This window comes from Dipteris shenzhenensis, chromosome 17, assembly GCF_047967505.1.
Source record: "Dipteris shenzhenensis isolate YYH24624 ecotype China chromosome 17, Dip_SZ_1.0, whole genome shotgun sequence".
NCBI classification, from domain to species: domain Eukaryota; kingdom Viridiplantae; phylum Streptophyta; class Polypodiopsida; order Gleicheniales; family Dipteridaceae; genus Dipteris; species Dipteris shenzhenensis.
The window spans coordinates 17923022-17933840 of NC_141612.1; positions in this window are offsets into that span (position 1 = coordinate 17923022).

Here is a 10819-nt window from a genome sequence, read left to right on the forward strand (position 1 = left end):
CAGTTCTTCCATCTTCTTTGCCTAGATCTATATCTATAAGAATAGCTAAGAAAGTCCAAGAATCAAAAAAGAAAATCCATCTACCTTTTTTATTTTGACTTTGTGTTGGAGATTGCTTACTTTTATCTCACACCAACCCCCTTAGATCCATCTACTTCTTTTTATTTTCCTTTTGCATTGGAAAGTAACATCTAGAATGTGCTAGAGGCTCATGAGCTATGGTTTATGATGATGAGTCACTTGCATTTTTCTTTTCTCAAAACTTTAGCTTTTTGCCCCAAATTTTTGTGCAACCCAATCATCCTCTCCTTAGTTTTAAGTAAAGTAATGATCCTAACGATGTCAATATCTCCTTGCCTTCTCTACCTACGTCAACATCCCCTTCTACCATAAAATAGGCCTTTTGATTGCAACCAAATGTTTATTTGGATTTGGGCATTCATATTTAACTTTTAGAAATCCTCTAGAATGAATGAGTCCCAAGAGACACAATGGGCCCTAGAAATATGAAATTTTATAACTTGATATTCAAAAGCCAAAATGGATTGTAATGTGTCACTATGGAAAGAAAATGTTTTACCAAAAAGATCGCAAACATCTTTACCCACCCATAGGGATGGCTACATCCTACATCAAATGTCAAAAAATTATTGTAAAAGCATTTTAAATTCCTACCCTCATAAATAGGAGGGAAGGGTGGGCCTTCCCTCATAAACAAGGAATGTCTTTATTATTCACTCTCCTCTTTAAAGACAAAATCGTCTCCCTTCCTTTACCACCCCTCCCCTCCTCCTTTCCCACTAATTGGATTCTTTTCTATTGAGGGGCCCTACGATACAATGAAATATGATAGGACTCAAAGGATGCCAAAGAAGGGTGATTTAGAGCCAAAGACTATCAAAGTTGCAAGCTAGTTAGGTGATATACTATAGTCTTATGATCCACACCGAACTACAAGGCACACCCAAAAGATGCTTAACCTTTTCCACCACCACATCACACATTGGGCAGATGGGACTATCCATTTGGAGATCTTACCTTTGACTAGTAGGCATGATTGCAGCATTTTCAAAGTAGGAACCTCTCTTTCCCAAACACATAGCCACGCCAAATTCTTTACACCTGTCCACCCACCATTTACTCTTGTGTCTAAGGCCCCACATAGATTAGCAATCCATTTGTCAAAGAAAACTCTCTCTAAGACCTCCAACAAGAAAACCTACTTCGGACGTTTTACTTGAATTGTGCTTTGAGGACCTCAATAGGATCCCATAGATCAACACATCTCCTGATGCCCTGGTGATGTAAAGCTCTAGCACAAGAAAGTGTATTGTCTAACCCCACCAAATGCTACAAACCATTTAACAATCTAAATCCAAGTATTAGACTCCAACAATCTGAATCCAAGGATTAGACTCCAACAAACTAGCCCACCCTTACTCTTAGGGGTCTTGATCAAATTCCACACAATGTAGTGCAACTTCCTTGAACCACTTTCTTCCACCCCATAGAAAGGCTCTAAAGAGCTTCTCAACTTTTCCCCTATTGATGCTTACTGGCCATATCTCAGGGTGACAGTGGGGCTTGCTATATGGGCCTATAGGAACCAGTTGGCCTTCTTAAGGGGAACAATACATGCCTATCCAGGCATTTGTTAACAGAAGCCATCTCAATCATTTTGCATGATATGGGAGCGTTGGTTCTCCTTAAACATGTGGTGGTTACCTTATGCCTTAGAGAACTCACTGTGCATCTCTCGAAGTAATTCTTGCATATATGCGTTCACCTCAGGTTGTCAGCCCAATAATTTTAGGGGAGTGACCCACCCCATTTCAATAAATATCTAAGGTTTCCCTCCAAAAAAAAAAAAAAATCTTCTTATGATCAGTGATGAAGGAGGGGGCAGTATAACTTGTAGTAGACCTTAGAAGATGAATTTATATATAAGAATCAAGTCATAGACCTTAGAAGATGAATTTATATACAAGAATAAGGTATTCCTCTAAGGTTAATAATGACACACTCGTCCATGTTACAAGACGAAGGTTTATTATGACATTTGTGGCTGCATTTTTGCTAGATACTCTAAGAGAATTCAAAGATATCCTCAAGATAGCGTTGATGAAAATTGTATGTATAATCTAGATCACTTGAGTATCAATAATGTCACCATGGCAAATCAAGAAAACATGATAAAGACATAAAAAGGAAGAATCTAATACTATTAAAATGATACCTAAACCAAAAGGTAGTGGGGGAGTAGATGGTATTCCCAGTGATGATGAGATGTTCAATGGGATGTGTCATGGTCACAATTAGCTTAGTCAACCTGTGGATTATCTTGTGAGCTTTATCCTTGTGAATTATCTTGCGAACTTTATCCTTCTAACAAGAGAAATTCTTCATGGAATATATGCATCCTCTTCTGATGATATTCTAAGAAGTGAAATAATGGGAGGATTAAAAAGGCCTATACTTAAGGAAAATTAACGAGGCGACTCAAAAAACGGTGCCTCTACCTGATACAAGGGGCAAGGCATACAACATTGCTAATGTATTGGGGGTAGAAGATTTTATACCTCATAGGTCAAGGGTAGGGTATCTCAAATCATTGGAGGGCATAAGCTTCATCCCATCCTAAGAAGCTAGGGCAGATCAAAGATAATAGTTAGGTATCTCTTATTGCTCTACCACCAAGTATGAATCTTTGTTTAGCCTACTTCTCTAGGAAAATCTCAAACAAATCAAGATCTTTGTTTAGCCCACCATTAAGGATGAATCTTTGTTTAGCCTACTTCTTTAGGAAAATCATAATGTCATCTTTATACCTAAGTTCACAATACCATAGCAGTGATATCGAACATGTTCCCACCAAAATCCTTCTACATTTCACAAGGAATCATGATTAAAAGGGAAAGTGACATTACATGGCTAATCACCTCTCCCAGATCACTGTATTTGAAAGTGCAAATGGAGTTGATGATGAGCTCCCTAAAGTTTGTACTCTCTAGTTCAAGTTGTTCAATGCACATATAGACATAAAGATATCTCATTGAAAGGGGATGTACTAGGGGTTGAGGAGGAACATATTCTTGAGGATGCATCCTTAAAGTATAAGGATAAGTAGGTTGCACAAGAGATAGACATCCATCAACCTAAGTATGACAATGATGGTAATACTATCACTATGGGAGCTCCACTTTAACGAAGAGGATTCAAAGTCTTGATTCTTGAGTTAAAAGTTTTGAGTCAAGGCTAATGACGTGATATATTGGACTTGATAGATGATCATTGATTCACATGTGTTGAATGTGTTTTAACTTTTTCCATTTTGAATGTTAAAATCTTTATATAAATCAATGGGCTTAAAGTTAGTTAGGCCTTTTTTGCTAGGGGGAGATCAATAAGAAGTAAACCAATTCTAGATATCAGTAGTAGACACAAACTTTCTAGACTGCACAAAGTTGACTATAACGATAAGCTCTAGATTATAATTAATTTCAAATTTCAACTTTCAACTATCATCAAGTTGAACTTTTTTCTCTTTATGAAATCATGAATGTGTATGAAAAATAATATTTAACTATCATTAGATACCATCAGATATTTGACTATTGTAGCAACTAGTCTCTTCTTGATATCACTAGCAACACTCAGCAGACGGAATGTGTATCAACTCGATGTCAAGAATGCATTCCTCAATGGTGTGAATAATGATATTCTTACATTAATGTGTATGAATAATGATATTCACACATTAGATACCATCAGATACTAGACTTTTGTAGTGGCTGGTCTCTAAATGTGAAATATTGCCCCCGCCTTCTCTCTCTCTCTCTCTCTCTCTCTCTCTCAAAAAAAAACAAAAACAAAAACAAAAACAAAAAACAAAGTGAGACATAGATAGCATACGTTTAAAAAAGTTCGCATATAATCCACGTCATACACATGGTACCTAACATATGGTATCTAATGTATTGTACCATGTATCGATTGACATGTTGTACATACAATACCTAACAACATGGTACCACCTTTGTGCCACTCAAAAACCTACAATCATCACAACCAAGGCTTACAAGTTTTGTTGGTGTATTCACATTTTGTAGGAGAAGTTGAGAGCTTCAACACAATGAAGAAAAAATTCAAGGGAGGCTCTTCATAGTTCACCACTCTTGCTTCACCTATCCAATGCAAGATGAGGTTCCCTAGCCTTTCCTCCTCCTCTACCTCTACCTTTCATGTACTTACAATGGACTCATTGCATGAACTTGAGTCCTCATCAATTATCTACCCGTCATGATTAGCTCAAGATATAGGGAAGCATATAATGCCTTCTCCTCATAGGTGGCAACAAAATACATAGATACTTTGTCCAAGTCAAGCTTTTAGATGTCCACCTATAGACCCCAAGAAAGACTTACATTAATGATGATTACAGTTAGCACACCAACTAACATTCAATATCCTACATGAGAGTACCTATATTTGGATCTAGCAAATCCTTGAAATTTTGCACGAGGCTTTCCATGACAATACAATAGCTTCTCACATTGCTTCATGCTGAGCACATTTCTATTCTTTGTGTAAATCAATCGATGCAAAAACTATTTTCTCTCATAGGCACCAGACACTCAAACCTATCAAGATTCAAGAAGGAATGAAACTTATGTTGATCTTACAATCTATATAATAACAAAGATTCAATAAAATAATCCAAACTTGAAAGGGCCTTCAAAGCAGGAGCTCACATGATAGGAGGGCAAAATCCATAGGTCTCCCACTAGCTAGTGGTTCAAGTCAAGTTTTGCAATGTCCACCTATGAGCCTAAGAAATAATTAAATCAATGATGATTATTTAACAATTGACACTTGGCACATCGACTCATATTAAGGCATGATACACGGTCGTACCTTTATTTGGACCTATCAATTCCTTTAATTTTGCACAAGGCTCCTATTTTCATGACACCACAATAATTTCTCACCTTGCTTCATGACGAGCATGTTTCTATTCTTTTGTATGGATCAATCCATACAAAATCTAGTTTCTCTCATAGGAACCAAACAATTAATCCTATCAAGATTCAAGAAAGAATGAAAAATTTGTTGATTTTACAATTTCTATAACAAGGAAGATTCAAGAAAATAATCCAACTGAAAGCACCCTTAAAGCAAGATCTCACATGATAGGAGTGCTAAATCCATAGGTCTCCCACCAAGTAATGGGCTTTGAATAATTCTCTTTCTTCGTTTGCATAGCTTTGAAGAAATCAATGGGCTTAAAGTTACATAGCTTATTAGGCCTTTTTTGCTAGGGGGAGATCAACAAGAAGTAAACCAATTCTAGATAGGAGTAGTAGACACAAATTTTCTAGACTACACAAAGTTGACTATAACGATAAGCTCTAGATGATAATTAATTTCAATTTTCAACTTTCAACTATCATCAAGTTGAACTTTTCTCTTTATGAAATCATGAATGTGTATGAAACTTTATGTTTAACTATCATCAGATACCATCAGATATTTGACTATTGTAGCAACTAGTCTCTAAAATGTGAATAATGATATTCTTAAAATTAATGTGTATGAATAATGATATTCGCACATTACATACCATTAGATACTCGACTTTTGTAGTGACTGGTCTCTAAATGTGAAATATTGTCCCCCCCCCCTTCTCTCTCTCTCTCTCTCTCTCTCTCTCTCACACACACACACACACACACACCCACACTCACTCACATAAAACAAAACAAAATAAAAAACAAAAAACAGAGTGACACATAGATAGCATACCTTTAAAAAAATTCGCATACAGTGCACATATCGGTCTACATGTCATACACATGGTACCTAACATATGGTATCTAATGTATTGTACCATGTATCAATTGACATGTTGTACATACAATACCTAACAACACGGTACCACCTTTGTGACACTCAAAAAACCTACAATCATCACAACCAAGGCTTACAAGTTTTGTTGGTGTATTGCACATTTTGTAGGAGAAGCTCAAATCTTCAACACAATGAAGAAAAAATACAAGGGAGGCTCTTCATAGTTTACCACTCTTGCTTCACCTATCCAATGCAAGATGAGGTTCCCTAGCCTTTCCTCCTCCTCTACCTCTACCTTTCATGTACTTACAATGGACTCATTGCATGACCTCCCATGAGCTTGAGTCCTCATCAATTATCTACCCATCATGATTAGCTCAACATATAGGGAAGAATATAATGCCTTCTCCTCAAAGGTGGCAACAAAATACATAGATGCTTTGTCCAAGTCAAGCTTTTAGATGTCCACATATAGAGCCCAAGAAAGACTTACATCAATGATGATTATTTAGCAATTGACAGTTGGCACACCAACTGACATTCAATATCCTACATGAGAGTACCTATATTTGGATCTATCAAATCCTTGAAATTTTGCACGAGGCTTTCCATGACAATACAATAGCTTCTCACATTGCTTCATGCTAAGCATGTTTCTATTCTTTGTGTGGATCAATCGATGCAAAAACTATTTTCTCTCATAGGCACCAGACACTCAAACCTATCAAGATTCAAGAAAGAATGAAACTTATGTTGATCTTACAATCTATATAATAATGAAGATTCAATAAAATAATCCAAACTTGAAAGGACCTTCAAAGCAAGAGCTCACATGATAGGAGGGCAAAATCCATAGGTCTCCCACTAGCTAGTGGTTCAAGTCAACAAGCTTTGAGACGTCCACCTATGAGCCTAAGAAAGAATTAAATCAATGATGATTATTTAGCAATTAACACTTGGCACATCAACTCACATTAAGGCATGATACATGGTCGTACCTTTATTTGGACCTATCAAATCCTTTAATTTTGCACAAGGCTCATATTTTCATGATAACTCAATAATTTCACACTGCTTCATGACGAGCACGTTTCTATTTTTTTGTGTGGATCAATCCATACAAAATCTAGTTTCTCTCATAGGAACCAAACAATTAATCCTATCAAGATTCAAGAAAGAATGAAAATTTTGTTGATTTTACAATTTGTATAACAATGAAGATTCAAGAAAATAATCCAAACCTAAAAGCACCCTTAAAGCAAGATCTCACATGATAAGAGTGCTAAATCCATAGGTCTCCCACCAACTAATGGGCTTTGAGGAATTCTCTTTCTTTTTTTTCATGGCTTTGGAGAAGGGAACTCCACATCCATTACTATAAGTGACTAGCTCACAATCTCTATGCTCTTGAGTTTCCTCTCAAAATACTCTAGACATAGATGAATGCTATGATGTCTACAACTCACTATCAACCATCATTAGAGTATTAGTTATATAAAGAGGATAGAGAAGGGCAGTTGTGCCATGGATGGGGAGGCTCATAAAAATCCACATTTATTGTACAATATAATTGAATTTAGCTAGCAAAACCTGACATCAATGATGATTATTTAGCAAATGACATGTGTTGTACCAACTCATCATAAGGCATGCCACATGACAGTACCGATATGGACCTATAAAATCCTTGAAGTTTTACACTAGGCTCTTATATGCATGACAATATGATAACTTCGTGCATTGTTTCATGCTGAGTCCAATTCTATTCTTTATGTGGATCAATCCATACAAAATGTAGTTTTTGTCATAGGAACCAAACAATTAATCCTATTGAGATTCAAGGAAATTTTTGAAAAAATGATTTTACAATTTATATAACAATGAAGATAATCCAAACCTGAGAGGACTCCATAAGCAAGGGCTTACAAGATAGTAGTGCTAAAGCCACATGTCTCCCACCAATTAATGGGCTTTGCACATTTCTCTTTTTTCTTCATAGTGGCTCTAGAGAAGGCTACTCCGTATCCATTACTATAAGTGAATAACTCATCATTTCTATGCTATTTAGTTTCCTCTTGGAATACTCTAGACACACATGAATGAGGTAGCTAACTATCCATCAATAGGACATGACATATAAAGGGGGTGGGGAAGGGCAACTGTCCAATGAATGGGAGGCTCATTAAAACCCACATTTCTTGTACATGTCCTTGAGGGCCATATCATGCCATATCATCTCCAACATTGAGTAACCACACAAAATAAAGATGTTTCTTCTTAAATAATACCACGATATTATTAGGCTCCCTCACAACAACCTACACCAAATCAAGCATGCCTATTTTCTCCACCAATAAGTCAAGGCAATGTGAAGTGCAAGGCTCTCCATTCTTTGGAAGGAGACTACTCCTCTACCATCTCTCCCATCCCTTCTACAATTGGAAGTTACGTTATGTAAAATAACCTATATCACATTCTTTGGACCCACCTCCATGATGGATGCCCCGTATCATCCTACTACTTGTCCTCCCATCGCAGTGATCAATACCTCATGAGAAGTGTGTGCCTAGATAAGAGGAGACAAGGATGTTAATTACTAGGCTCTTCTTGTGATAAATCTAGCCATTGAAAAAAGAACACTGCTTGCCCTCCCATTACAGTGATCAATATATGATGAGAACTGTGTGCTTAGATAAGATGAGACAAGGATGTTAATAATTAGCCTCTTCTTGTGATCACTCCACTCCATTAAAAAAAGGATGCCACATTCATTCTTTTCCATATTGCCCTATTAGGCTAAAGTACACCCTTGATTCTTTCAATTCATTCACCAAGCATGGTGGTGTGTATCTTCTTGTATCACAATCCCATCCAATATGCTATTGATCACACATTTGCAATTGCCTTGAATAGTATTTTCCATTGAACGAGATGTCATAATCCACAATTGCCTTGTCGGTCTCAAACTTTGGTATGCATTGTCTCTCATTTTTGCCAGCTTACATAATAGAGTATGCTAGGAAAGTATTTTATGGTGTGTGTGACATACTAACATCTTTTTGTGGCCTTTTCCCATATCAAAATAGTGAGAAGATACCCTTTAAATTATTAATAGGAATGGTCTCTACCTCCTTGACATCATCACAATCATGACCATGAGGAGTAGTGTTAGATAAAAGAAAATCATCATGAAATTGATCCACATACTAATGTAAGATATTGTCTTCATATTTCTATAAGCTTACAATGCAACCCTATCCTTTTCCATCATTGCTTTAGATTTGGCACAAGACGTGTGTAATTATCTTTTATTTTCAACACCACAATACTTGCACTTCCATTTTTTTGCAATAAAATTTCTAGTATTTTGGTGAAAAATTGATGGTATGTTTTATAAAAAAGGGACAAAAGGGCTTTAGCATTGTATAAAAATTGGCTTCCAAGTAGAGAAAGTTCAAAAATACAAAATGGCACCACAAACATGAAAAGAAAACAATGGTCAAACCAAATGAAAAATACAAGTATATTCATATAAACAACTCACATACCTGTTATGATGACAAGAAAGAGAGTGGCCACATGGTTAAGAAAGCTTCAACTAATAGGTTCAAGTTAGTAGCCACAAAGGGAGGGTTGCAAAATCACAATGGCTATAAGAGATGGTTATGTGCAAACAACATGGAAGAAGGGGATTTTTAAAAGAGGGGCTATGTTGAATTTAGTATTGGGAATTTCATATAAATGATAATGACACACCTTAAAAACTAGAACAGTTTGTCTCAACCTATTCTCTAAGGAAAACTAGAAAAGTTTGTCTCCATCTATTCTCTAAGCTACCTTGTGAGACAAAGGTTTCATAAATTTTATGTTATGGTATCATTGGAGAAATATAAAGATCACTTAATGAAATGCTTAATTCATATGCTTGTAGCACATGGGAGTCAAAGCAACTCGAATATTTTACTCGACATTTAGAGCATTCAAATTAGGTTCAAAAAATTCATTTTAGACATGTAATTGTGGAACAATTGATTGATGATCATGTAATTTGTTATATGAATGGAACAATATACAAGCTACTTTTTGTGTCAAAATATATAAATAAAAATTCCTCTACCACATAAAGACAATCTCTGTGTGTGTGTGTGTACATGCGTGCATGTGCGTGTGTGTGCTTACATGTGCACGTGTGCATGTGCGTGTACATGTGCATGTGTTGTGTATGTGCATGTGCATGCGCATGTGCATGTGTGTAAACAAAAATGAATATATTCTTAGCATGATTTCCCAAAGTGGTAGCAACTTACATAGAAAGAAATGTGCTTCAAGAAGACCACATGGGGAAGGTTACCATGTTCACAAAGGAAGGAATCACAGGACATGGTTTGAGAGATGGTATTTTTTTAATGATAAGAAGATTACTATGTTCACAAAGGAATGAACCATAGGACATGGCTTGAGAGATGGTATCTTTTAATACTCCCAACTATCAAAGAGTGGGATTAAGTGAAGGACGCCTTTATGCTAATAACATAGAGATCCCTTTCCTAAGCATCAAGCCACAAGTGGCAAGAGGCATTGCATGATACAAGATCTAAGAGACGAGACATTGCATGACACATGAAAAATACTACATCACTTGTTAATAGCAAGTCGTTTGTCACATATATTGATGACTCTAGACAAAAACTATTGTTTACTTCATAACTAGATATCCAAATTCCTTGATCAATCTCAAGTGTAAAAGACAATGGCATTAAGTTAGTCTAGTTGCTAAAGCAAGTGCCTTTGATCTAACAATGGGGATAACATATCTCCATATTCGTTTACTAAGTTTTGAAGATAGAGGAACTCCATTGAGAATTTTCCTTGCTAAGACACATTAATAGAATGGTGTAGGAAAAGGAAGAATTACACCATGTTGAGTGTGTAGGGATTGTGGTGTGAACTATGGACTTTCCTAAAAAGATTT